Source organism: Galeopterus variegatus, unplaced genomic scaffold (genome assembly GCF_000696425.1).
Source record: "Galeopterus variegatus unplaced genomic scaffold, G_variegatus-3.0.2 Scaffold196, whole genome shotgun sequence".
Lineage (NCBI taxonomy): Eukaryota > Metazoa > Chordata > Mammalia > Dermoptera > Cynocephalidae > Galeopterus > Galeopterus variegatus.
Genome location: NW_007726307.1, coordinates 520,274 through 531,842, shown reverse-complemented (window position 1 = coordinate 531,842; position 11,569 = coordinate 520,274). Strand labels below are relative to the sequence as shown.

The 11,569-nt window shown below is 42.2% G+C and overlaps 1 protein-coding gene across 1 annotated transcript in view; it reads left to right on the top strand.

Moving 5' to 3' along the window:
- Nucleotides 1-878: 878 nt before the first annotated feature.
- The window catches only part of RAB7A (RAB7A, member RAS oncogene family), an 86,414-nt gene continuing 75,723 nt past the window's right edge, over nucleotides 879-11,569 (top strand). Inside the window, exon 1 of the mRNA XM_008565275.1 lies at nucleotides 879-1,112. The gene's annotated coding sequence lies outside the window, so the exon portion shown is untranslated. The remainder of the gene's footprint in view (nucleotides 1,113-11,569) is intronic.

The following is an 11,569-nucleotide window of genomic DNA, read 5'->3' as shown; positions in this document are numbered from 1 at the left end:
TAGTAAGTTCAGAGAGCCTTCAGCTCTTTTTCCATTTTCTTGAGCTATCTCCTCTGCCAAAGTGTTCTGGTAATGTCTAATTCACACATCTCTATCACCCAGCTACACAATTTGTGCAGTCATTTGCAGTCTACTGGAAAGATCACACATGGCTGGTAGGTTAGCTCACTTGGGAGAGTGGTGCTGATAACACTAAGGTCAAGGTTCAGATCCCTGTACCAGCCAGCTGCCCAAAACAAACAAACAAAGTAACAAACAAACAAACAAAGATCACACACATTGGCATCAGACAGACCTTGGTGGTTCACGTTCACATTCTACCACTCACTGTGTGAGCTAGGTCAAGTGACCTTTTGCGCTGGGTCTCAGTTCCTTATTTGTAAAGTGGGGATAATAATCTTTCCTTAAGTGGTTAAAGTAAGGACAAATGGAGACAATCCAAAAGTATGGTACTCAGTAAATGTAACTGCCCTTCCTCACCCCTCTGTCAGTCTGTCAAATAATACTGCCTTGCACTACTCATAGATTTCTGCTTGGGAAAGTCCTTTCCTGGAGCATGTTTTACAGATCCTGCAGAGCTCGGGGAACACAACAGTACTACTTGGTTGACTTATAAGGGCCTTCCAGACAGGGACTACTGAAAGAGCCTGTTTACTCTCTTCCTGTCTCCAGCATTCTTTATTCTGCTGCTGTAATAGGCTTGCGGGTCCAACATGGCGCCGTCCTGATTCCTGTTCGAGCTCCAAAGATGGCGACGCCCACAGGGGGCGGACATGTTGGTGCCACGTGACCCTGCCTCAGCTCCAGGCTGACGGAATGGACGCGAGGCTGAGGCGGCTCCTCCCCCGCACCCCCGCGTCCGGCGTCTCGTGACAGGTACTTCCGCTCGGGGCGGCGGCGGTGGCGGAAGTGGGAGCGAAGCCGGAGTCTGGCCATAAAGCCCGAGGCGGCGGTGGCGCTGAAGGTTTGGAGAGCGCAGAGGTACCTGCTAGCGCCAGAACTTAGCCTTCTCTGCCCTCAAGCCTTCTCTGCCCTCATCCCCCGTTACGTCTCCTCGTCGGCAGCAGCCCTCGCGACGTGCCCGGCCCGGAGTCCCCAGCGTAGCGGCCGCGGTAAGCAGCGGGCCCAGCCGAGCCGGCGGCCTGGCCCCATCCCCCCCATCCCCTCGGTCGCCGGGGCCTCGCGTCCTCCCGTCCGGGGCGGGCTCCGGGCCCGGGCCCAGGCCTCGAGGGGAAACGGCACCGCTCAGGCCCCAGAGGGAGGCCCGACCGCGCCCGTCCGGGAGAGGTCAGAGGTCGCCGGGTGTGACCTCTGGCCGGGTTGCCGACCCCGGGGCGCTTGTTTACGGGTGGCGTCAGGATCCGAGACCCTGGAGGGCCTCCTGACGTGGGCAGCGCTGCGCCGCTGCGGGACGCGGTGGCCGGAGGGCGACCCGCCCGCTGCCTGCGTGGAACGCCGGGGCCGAGTCGCGTCCCGTCTGTCTCTCCAGGGGAGCAGCCTGACCCCGTTGGTGGGAGAGGTTCCCCGGCAGCCACTGAGTCAGGGCAGTGAGTCAAGTCACGTGCTGTGGGCTCGCCTCTAACACTGTGCCCATGTGAGATGCCTCTGGCTCGCGGAGACAGTCACCTTTTTGTCATTAGCACGTTACAGTAAATCCTGAAAGAAGTTTTCAGGCATACTGGGATGTGTGGCTGTAGAGCTGTGTTTGAATTCCGACCGTGTTGTGGGCCTCTTACAGCATTCAGCTCCGGCTTCATACCTACTGGTTCGGAAAAAGAGTATTGGGAAAAATAATAGCAAACATTTTAGCGTTTATTGTATGCTGGGCCTCATGGCAAGAACTTTACACAGATTATTGTGTTTAATTGTCTGAACAACCCACAAGTACCACTCTTGTGCTCACTTATAGATAGAGAAATTGAAGAACAGAGAGGTTAAGTCATTTGTCCAAGGTCACAGAGCTAAGAGTGGAGATTTAAGACCAGACAGTCAGACTCCAGGGCACTGTACCCATCTGCTAGATTGTACTGCTTTTAGGTGTCCCCAAAGCTTGAGATGTATCTTTTGTCACCCGTTGTCTGTCTTTCATTGCCTCCCTCCGCTTCCTTTCTAGTGATGTCGTTTGAAAGCCTCTCTTGTAGCTTTAGTTCTACCTTAAAGCTATAAGATATGACATTTGTAGTTGTGACTTGTAAAGCATATTATGGTCGTGTAGTGTCACTAAAGTAAGAGCTGTTGAATTTTGGCAAGGTATTTAATTGATGCTTGAAAAATTTTGCTACCTAAATTTTTTGTCAATTGAGTTAGGCCTGGCAAACCTGCTACTTGACTCTTTTCTTGCAACCTAAGTGGATGGGTGTCTGGTCAGTTGGTTCTCCGCTATTGAAAAGACTGCATCTTTGGATTCCAAAAGAACAGGCCCTTGTCCCTTCCTTGTGACTTAACACAGCTGATTAGCCACATGACTTCTCATCTATGGATTAATAAAGTCTCATGTTAATATTCTTTCTCTTCAAACTTGGGAGGTTTTGTTCAGATTTGAATCTAAGAACTGGAAAGTGAGTTAAGAGTACACCTCCTCCGGAAAATACTGTCCAAATTAAAACTTAGTGCCCACAACCCTGTTCTAATTTGCCCTTTTTGGGGGGTTTGTTTGTTTTTTGCTACCCATCCCAATATATGTAAGTAATAAGTACTGTAGCCTCATGAAATGTTTGAGTTTAGAGGAGAGTAATGATGACCACCTTTTCATTCATTCATGAAATGTTTTGAGTATCTACCATGTGTCAGGCATTGCTGAATATTGGCTTAGGGAGATAGACATGGTTACTGTCCTCAAGGAATTTTAAAATGGTAAGTGATCATGGCCAGGACTTCTGTCGTGGAATGTCTTGGTGGTAGAACGTGAGGCTTTGGAAATAGGAATTATTTCTTATGTCTGCAAGTAATAGTAATCCAAACAGTTTGGTGTTCTGGCTAACTTCGTTAATTTTAACAACAGCATTTATATGGTTTGCTCTTGAAAGAGTGCGGAAGATAATCTAACAGTTTTTCATTGATCATGTCTTCTGAAGAGTGACCTTCAACACTAAACTTGTTTCTACTTTTGCCCTAGTGGCATTTTTTGTTCACTCAAAAGAGAGTCCATACATGTCACTGCCATTACATTGCACTGCAGTGTCTTTGAGCTAAGGAAAGTTTGGCACACTGGATTTTTTTTTTGTCAGCTGACAAAGTTTATAATGTAGCACCTACCAGTCATAACATCAATACCATTCTAAGTAAAAACCCTATGCCCTGGATCCCCTTCTCTAAAAGGGGATTTAGGTTTAAAATTTGTGATAGAACTGCATGAGTAAACAAACAGAAAGGTGGAATGTGGGAGAAAGCCCTCTAAAAATAGTTTTATTACAAACTTCCAGGTAATTGTTAGCAAGCATCTGGGGCAATTTTTTTTCTTTCTTTCTTTCCTTTTTTTTTTTTTTTGCCAACTGTGCCTAAGCCCCCAAACCCATACTTAAAGACCATTGCTTTATAGTGAAGTGTGGCTTTGAATCAGTTTTCTGATCCTACCGCCAACTGAGGTGAAGAAGTTTTTGTTATTAGATAAGCTGTTAATAAGTCTTCAAAGAGATCTGTGCTAATAACATTTTTGGCCCTGCACTTTGCATTAACCTTTCTATGCAAAGATCTAGCAAACCCAGACCATATGTGAGATATGTGAGAGTAGCCTTATGCACCATTCCTCTCTGGGATTTGAAGTAAATATTTCATCATTTTCCTATGATAAATTGTCCAACTTTCCATCCATATAATTCAACAAATATGGCTGAGATAGATTTGAGCAGATACTGGGTTGGGAGCTGCAGGTGAGGTTTTCCTGGGGAAGTAAGGAGTAGGAGGAGTCCTCCTGAGGAAGGTGCTTCCCCTGGCACTGACATCATCTGCTGAAGGGACTGCAGACTCTTATTTCCTGTATAAGGTTGCCATTGTATTCTCAGGCATCCATTCCTTTGTGTTATCAGTCCCTTATCTATTAATGCTGTCTAATCGATCTCTGTGCTTCTGTGTGTGTTTGCTGCAGAAACGTTTTGCCATGTGTTGATCTCTCAGTTATTTGTTCTCACATATTCCCTCTATTCTGATTTTCTTTCACGTATATAGCATTAAAGACAAAAAATAGTTTGTATATATGTTTTAAAACTTGTTTTTAAATTTTTAAAATCTTTTAATGGTGGTTGTGGTCAGTGTGATTTGTGAATCAAAAGGTAAAAGTGATGTGGGTGAAATCAAAACAGGCTTTTACAGTGTATCTGACTGGTTTCAATTTTAGTACTCCAGGCTGTGATTTCAAAAACAAATTTAAGAATAGCTACTTGCAGAATGTCTCTTTGGGGGAGGAAGGAAGCTTGGGAGTTGGTTCCAGCAGTGACTTACGGAATTGGCCTAGTCCATTTGCCTGAAGATTCAGTACTTAACGCGTGGGGCCTGGAGTCTCGCCTGGGCTCTCTGTTTTGGTGATGTCATCACTGCTGTGGAGATCAGTTTGCCTGAATCTGCTGCCCATTTCCTGGTCGTGTAGGACTGCTTGCTGCAGAGACAGAGCAAATCTGAGGAAGCATAGAAGGGAAACCTGGGGACCTGGGCAGTATTAGGAACTCTGCAGCTTTGTTTGTCTTTAAGATGGTCTTGCTGGTGTGACTGCTGCCAGATAGAGTGAAGGACGTTCTTTGTTCGGCCCCAGCCTTTCAAATAAAGATGATTTTCTTCTTACTACTTGCTTTCTTCTGGGGGTTACCCATCTCACTTCAGGAGTTCTTTGAAAATTACTTAGTGAAGTAAATAGTTACATCATTGGTTTCAAGTATTTGTGTGTAAGTGTCATAAAAAAAGTTGATTTCCATTTGATAAACTTTTTAGTTTGAATTGTTTGAGAGTACCTGATGTCAAAACTACTATTAATTAAACTTTAAAAAACCCAGCATAGACTTTATGAAAAATAGTGCATGTTACATATGGTATTTAGTCAACCTACCAACAATACTATCTGCATTTAGAGATCTTGGGACCACTGACATAACTCTGGGTCATCTGAGCAGCCCAAAGGTTAAAAGCCACTCTCAAATCCTCCGACCTGCATCATGATGGTTGTTAAAAGAGCATTAATGTTTTGTGGAAATCTTCCTACACNCAAAAGAACAGGCCCTTGTCCCTTCCTTGTGACTTAACACAGCTGATTAGCCACATGACTTGTCATCTATGGATTAATAAAGTCTCATGTTAATATTCTTTCTCTTCAAACTTGGGAGGTTTTGTTCAGATTTGAATCTAAGAACTGGAAAGTGAGTTAAGAGTACACCTCCTCCGGAAAATACTGTCCAAATTAAAACTTAGTGCCCACAACCCTGTTCTAATTTGCCCTTTTTGGGGGGTTTGTTTGTTTTTTGCTACCCATCCCAATATATGTAAGTAATAAGTACTGTAGCCTCATGAAATGTTTGAGTTTAGAGGAGAGTAATGATGACCACCTTTTCATTCATTCATGAAATGTTTTGAGTATCTACCATGTGTCAGGCATTGCTGAATATTGGCTTAGGGAGATAGACATGGTTACTGTCCTCAAGGAATTTTAAAATGGTAAGTGCTCATCTATGGATTAATAAAGTCTCATGTTAATATTCTTTCTCTTCAAACTTGGGAGGTTTTGTTCAGATTTGAATCTAAGAACTGGAAAGTGATTTAAGAGTACACCTCCTCCGGAAAATACTGTCCAAATTAAAACTTAGTGCCCACAACCCTGTTCTAATTTGCCCTTTTTGGGGGGTTTGTTTGTTTTTTGCTACCCATCCCAATATATGTAAGTAATAAGTACTGTAGCCTCATGAAATGTTTGAGTTTAGAGGAGAGTAATGATGACCACCTTTTCATTCATTCATGAAATGTTTTGAGTATCTACCATGTGTCAGGCATTGCTGAATATTGGCTTAGGGAGATAGACATGGTTACTGTCCTCAAGGAATTTTAAAATGGTAAGTGATCATGGCCAGGACTTCTGTCGTGGAATGTCTTGGTGGTAGAACGTGAGGCTTTGGAAATAGGAATTATTTCTTATGTCTGCAAGTAATAGTAATCCAAACAGTTTGGTGTTCTGGCTAACTTCGTTAATTTTAACAACAGCATTTATATGGTTTGCTCTTGAAAGAGTGCGGAAGATAATCTAACAGTTTTTCATTGATCATGTCTTCTGAAGAGTGACCTTCAACACTAAACTTGTTTCTACTTTTGCCCTAGTGGCATTTTTTGTTCACTCAAAAGAGAGTCCATACATGTCACTGCCATTACATTGCACTGCAGTGTCTTTGAGCTAAGGAAAGTTTGGCACACTGGATTTTTTTTTTTTTTTGTCAGCTGACAAAGTTTATAATGTAGCACCTACCAGTCATAACATCAATACCATTCTAAGTAAAAACCCTATGCCCTGGATCCCCTTCTCTAAAAGGGGATTTAGGTTTAAAATTTGTGATAGAACTGCATGAGTAAACAAACAGAAAGGTGGAATGTGGGAGAAAGCCCTCTAAAAATAGTTTTATTACAAACTTCCAGGTAATTGTTAGCAAGCATCTGGGGCAATTTTTTTTCTTTCTTTCTTTCCTTTTTTTTTTTTTTTTTTTTTGCCAACTGTGCCTAAGCCCCCAAACCCATACTTAAAGACCATTGCTTTATAGTGAAGTGTGGCTTTGAATCAGTTTTCTGATCCTACCGCCAACTGAGGTGAAGAAGTTTTTGTTATTAGATAAGCTGTTAATAAGTCTTCAAAGAGATCTGTGCTAATAACATTTTTGGCCCTGCACTTTGCATTAACCTTTCTATGCAAAGATCTAGCAAACCCAGACCATATGTGAGATATGTGAGAGTAGCCTTATGCACCATTCCTCTCTGGGATTTGAAGTAAATATTTCATCATTTTCCTATGATAAATTGTCCAACTTTCCATCCATATAATTCAACAAATATGGCTGAGATAGATTTGAGCAGATACTGGGTTGGGAGCTGCAGGTGAGGTTTTCCTGGGGAAGTAAGGAGTAGGAGGAGTCCTCCTGAGGAAGGTGCTTCCCCTGGCACTGACATCATCTGCTGAAGGGACTGCAGACTCTTATTTCCTGTATAAGGTTGCCATTGTATTCTCAGGCATCCATTCCTTTGTGTTATCAGTCCCTTATCTATTAATGCTGTCTAATCGATCTCTGTGCTTCTGTGTGTGTTTGCTGCAGAAACGTTTTGCCATGTGTTGATCTCTCAGTTATTTGTTCTCACATATTCCCTCTATTCTGATTTTCTTTCACGTATATAGCATTAAAGACAAAAAATAGTTTGTATATATGTTTTAAAACTTGTTTTTAAATTTTTAAAATCTTTTAATGGTGGTTGTGGTCAGTGTGATTTGTGAATCAAAAGGTAAAAGTGATGTGGGTGAAATCAAAACAGGCTTTTACAGTGTATCTGACTGGTTTCAATTTTAGTACTCCAGGCTGTGATTTCAAAAACAAATTTAAGAATAGCTACTTGCAGAATGTCTCTTTGGGGGAGGAAGGAAGCTTGGGAGTTGGTTCCAGCAGTGACTTACGGAATTGGCCTAGTCCATTTGCCTGAAGATTCAGTACTTAACGCGTGGGGCCTGGAGTCTCGCCTGGGCTCTCTGTTTTGGTGATGTCATCACTGCTGTGGAGATCAGTTTGCCTGAATCTGCTGCCCATTTCCTGGTCGTGTAGGACTGCTTGCTGCAGAGACAGAGCAAATCTGAGGAAGCATAGAAGGGAAACCTGGGGACCTGGGCAGTATTAGGAACTCTGCAGCTTTGTTTGTCTTTAAGATGGTCTTGCTGGTGTGACTGCTGCCAGATAGAGTGAAGGACGTTCTTTGTTCGGCCCCAGCCTTTCAAATAAAGATGATTTTCTTCTTACTACTTGCTTTCTTCTGGGGGTTACCCATCTCACTTCAGGAGTTCTTTGAAAATTACTTAGTGAAGTAAATAGTTACATCATTGGTTTCAAGTATTTGTGTGTAAGTGTCATAAAAAAAGTTGATTTCCATTTGATAAACTTTTTAGTTTGAATTGTTTGAGAGTACCTGATGTCAAAACTACTATTAATTAAACTTTAAAAAACCCAGCATAGACTTTATGAAAAATAGTGCATGTTACATATGGTATTTAGTCAACCTACCAACAATACTATCTGCATTTAGAGATCTTGGGACCACTGACATAACTCTGGGTCATCTGAGCAGCCCAAAGGTTAAAAGCCACTCTCAAATCCTCCGACCTGCATCATGATGGTTGTTAAAAGAGCATTAATGTTTTGTGGAAATCTTCCTACACGATGTTTTTCTTTAAATTGTTTTTGTTTTGGGGTTTTGGGGGTTTTTTGGTGGCTGGCCAGTACGTGGATCTGAACCCTTAAATGCTTTTTAATATTTGTGTAGTGTTTACAGATTACATATTTCATTTGGTGCTCACAACAGCTCTGTTTCTGCCTGAGGTAGCCACAGCAGGTGCTCAGGTAGCCCAGATGGAAAGCTTATCTAGGTCTGCTGAAACCCAGCTCAGTGTTCTTTCCAGTGCACTGTTCTGCCTTTTCCATTATACACTAGTGCCCAAAAGGCCTCAACATTTGACCCCTTATGAAGAAGTATCTTTCTCTCACTACATTTTTTTTTATGACATGTCCTTTTGCTGATTATTAAACTAGTCAGTTCTTTTTTTTTTTTTTTTAAAGGAAAATACAGATATAGGAAGGATAAAAATTTGTGATTTATTACCCAGAGGAAGACCAGAGTGTTAACTGGTTATTTATTTCCTTTGAATGTATACTTTATACATTACTTTAATGAAATTGAACCCCCCAAAACATGGTGTGAGAATTCAACTGTGGAGGAGACTGGACAGTCTTGGTTCCTTTGGCCTGTGGGCCTTTCCTAATAAACACTCAGTGATGAGAAGCTGGGATCATGGAACAAGCTGTATTTTCAAACGTTTAATAACAACAGGTGAAGAAACTGATGCATCCAGCTCAAGAAAAAGGTGTATTTGCCATGGTAACACTGGAGAAGTAAACTGTTGCGTTTATTTTTAAGTAATTCGTCATCTATCTATCTAATCTATCTAATCTAGCTAGCAGCCGACTGGTATGAGGATCTGAATCTGTGATTTTGGTATTAAGAGGCTGTGCTCTAACCGTTTCTATATTTTACTAATACAGTAAAGTGCACAAATGAGCGAACAGCTTGGAGAGTTTTCATAAACTCAGAAGCCCTTTTATGCCTCCTTCAAGTCATTGTCATCCCCTTACCCCTGAGTATTCAGTCTGCTGATTTCTAACACTATAGACTAATTTTGCCTCGTTTGGACTTTGTGTAAATGGAATCATACACTATGTGTTCTTCTGTATCTTGTTTCTTCTCAGTGTTGTTTGTGAGACTTTGTTGTTATGTCGAGTTTTCATTGCCCAATAGTATTCTATTGTATGATGTATCGTAATGTACTTATTAATTAGAAAAGCTGAGTTTTAGGGTATGTATCTGTATTTGTTTGTTAGGGCTGCCTTAACAAATGCCACAGCCTGTGTAGCTTAAACAACAGAAATGTATTTTCTTGTAATTCTGGAGGCTGGAAGTCTCAAGTCAAGGTGTTGGCAGGATTGGTTTCTTCTGAAGCCTCTCTTCTTGGCTTGTAGGTGACTGACTTCTCTTCCCTGTATATTCACATGGTCTTTCCTCTGTATGTATCTGTATCCTAATCTCCTCTTCTTATAGGCCTACCCTGATGACCTCATTTAACTTTAATTACCTCTGTAAAGTCCCTATCTCCAAATAAGTCACATTCGGATGTGGGGGTTAGGATTTCAACATATGAATTTTGGGGGGACACAATTCAGCCCATAACAATACCTGTTTTGCTTTAGCAGATACGCCCAGTTTTCAAAAGTTCATGTACCAGTTTACACTCCTACCAGCAGTGTATGAGAGTTCCATATGTTCCACATCCTTTTTAACACTTTTTATTTTCTTTTTCATTTTAGCCACTCTGATGGGAGCCTGTTTCTTTATGGCCTCATGGCACAGCCTGTTTCCTTACCAGTGCAGGGAAACCTTGAGGGGTGGGGGGAAGGTTGTTCCTGGAGCAAAACGTGTCATAGTTTGAGAGTACCTCTTGTAAATAGGACTTAAATCTGTTGGTGTTAAATATGCAGAATGGCTTCAATCTAGTGAGTAAGCAGTTAGCCCTCCATAGTTGCCATTGTGGATTAGTTTGCTATTATAATCTGCACCCATTCCTGGTGGTGGAATTCGCCCAAAAGAATCATCTGTGGGGTATAAATCTAGCCATAGTAGGTGGTGCTTTTGTTCAGAACTCTTCTTCAGGCTGCCACTTGACGCCTTAAGATATCAGATTCCCTCATATGTGTGCCAGAATTAGGTCTCTTTTGCATGTTCTGATTGACCATTTAGATATCAGCTGGAGTTTGACCACCAGCTTTTTGGTTGAGTGATCTTGAGCTTTGTGTGTCTACTTTGGACCTTAATTTGATGGAGTATATTTGAATGAAATTATATTATGTGACTTTGTCCCTCCCCAACTTTAAGCCCCTTGAGGGCAGAGGTGAATCGTTATTCTGGAATGGATCTTGAAATATACTTAAACTTTTGTTTTAAATTTTTCTGGTTCTAACTTAGCAGAGTAAGTTACTGTTAATAGCATGTAAGTTATGCTTCTGGGCCGTTGGTTAATATCTATAGCTTTCCTGAGTGATAAACTACATGTTCTGTGTTCATTTGACAGATTTTTATTGTCTACTATAAGAAAACACTACTGGCAGCTGTGGGGAATGTAAAATAAGAGCCCTGGAGGTTCAAGAATAGTAAAAACAGGGCAGATGAGAGTCATAACAATAGCTTAAAGAAAATACTAGAGTTGTTCAGTGGCTGGGGTGGTTAGGGAGGTGCTGAGTGGATTTTTGGATAAATTGATAAAGTGGGAGACTTGGGAAAACCATTATCATAGTGGGAGAGAGTGGCATAAGCAAGTAAATGGATTCAGGGACTGCAGTCTCTCCAATTTGGGAATGATTGTATATATGGAGACCAGATCTTGATAGGGAAGGCAGTCACTGCAATGCCATGTTGAAGGATTTGTGCTGGACAAAGTGATGCTTCACTTGATTAATGCTAGAATAGACCGGGCGTAATCCTCTCACGTGAACCTCACAACCCTATTGAGTAAGGCAGGTGGTACCCCGGTGATGGAGTTTGGATGTGTTGTCCCCTCCAAAACTCATGTGGAAATGTGATCTCCAGTGTGGCAGTGTTGGAAACTGAGTCATGGGGGCAGATCCCTCATGAATGGATTAATGCTCTCCCTGGGGGAGGAGGGGTAGTGAGTGAGTTTTTGCTCTATTAGTTCCCATGAGAGCTGATTGTTTAAAGGACCCTGGTACCTTCCCTCTCCCTCTCCCTGTCCCTCCTCCCTCTCCCCCCCCTCTGTCCCCCTCTCTCTCGCTCTCCCTCTCTCTCC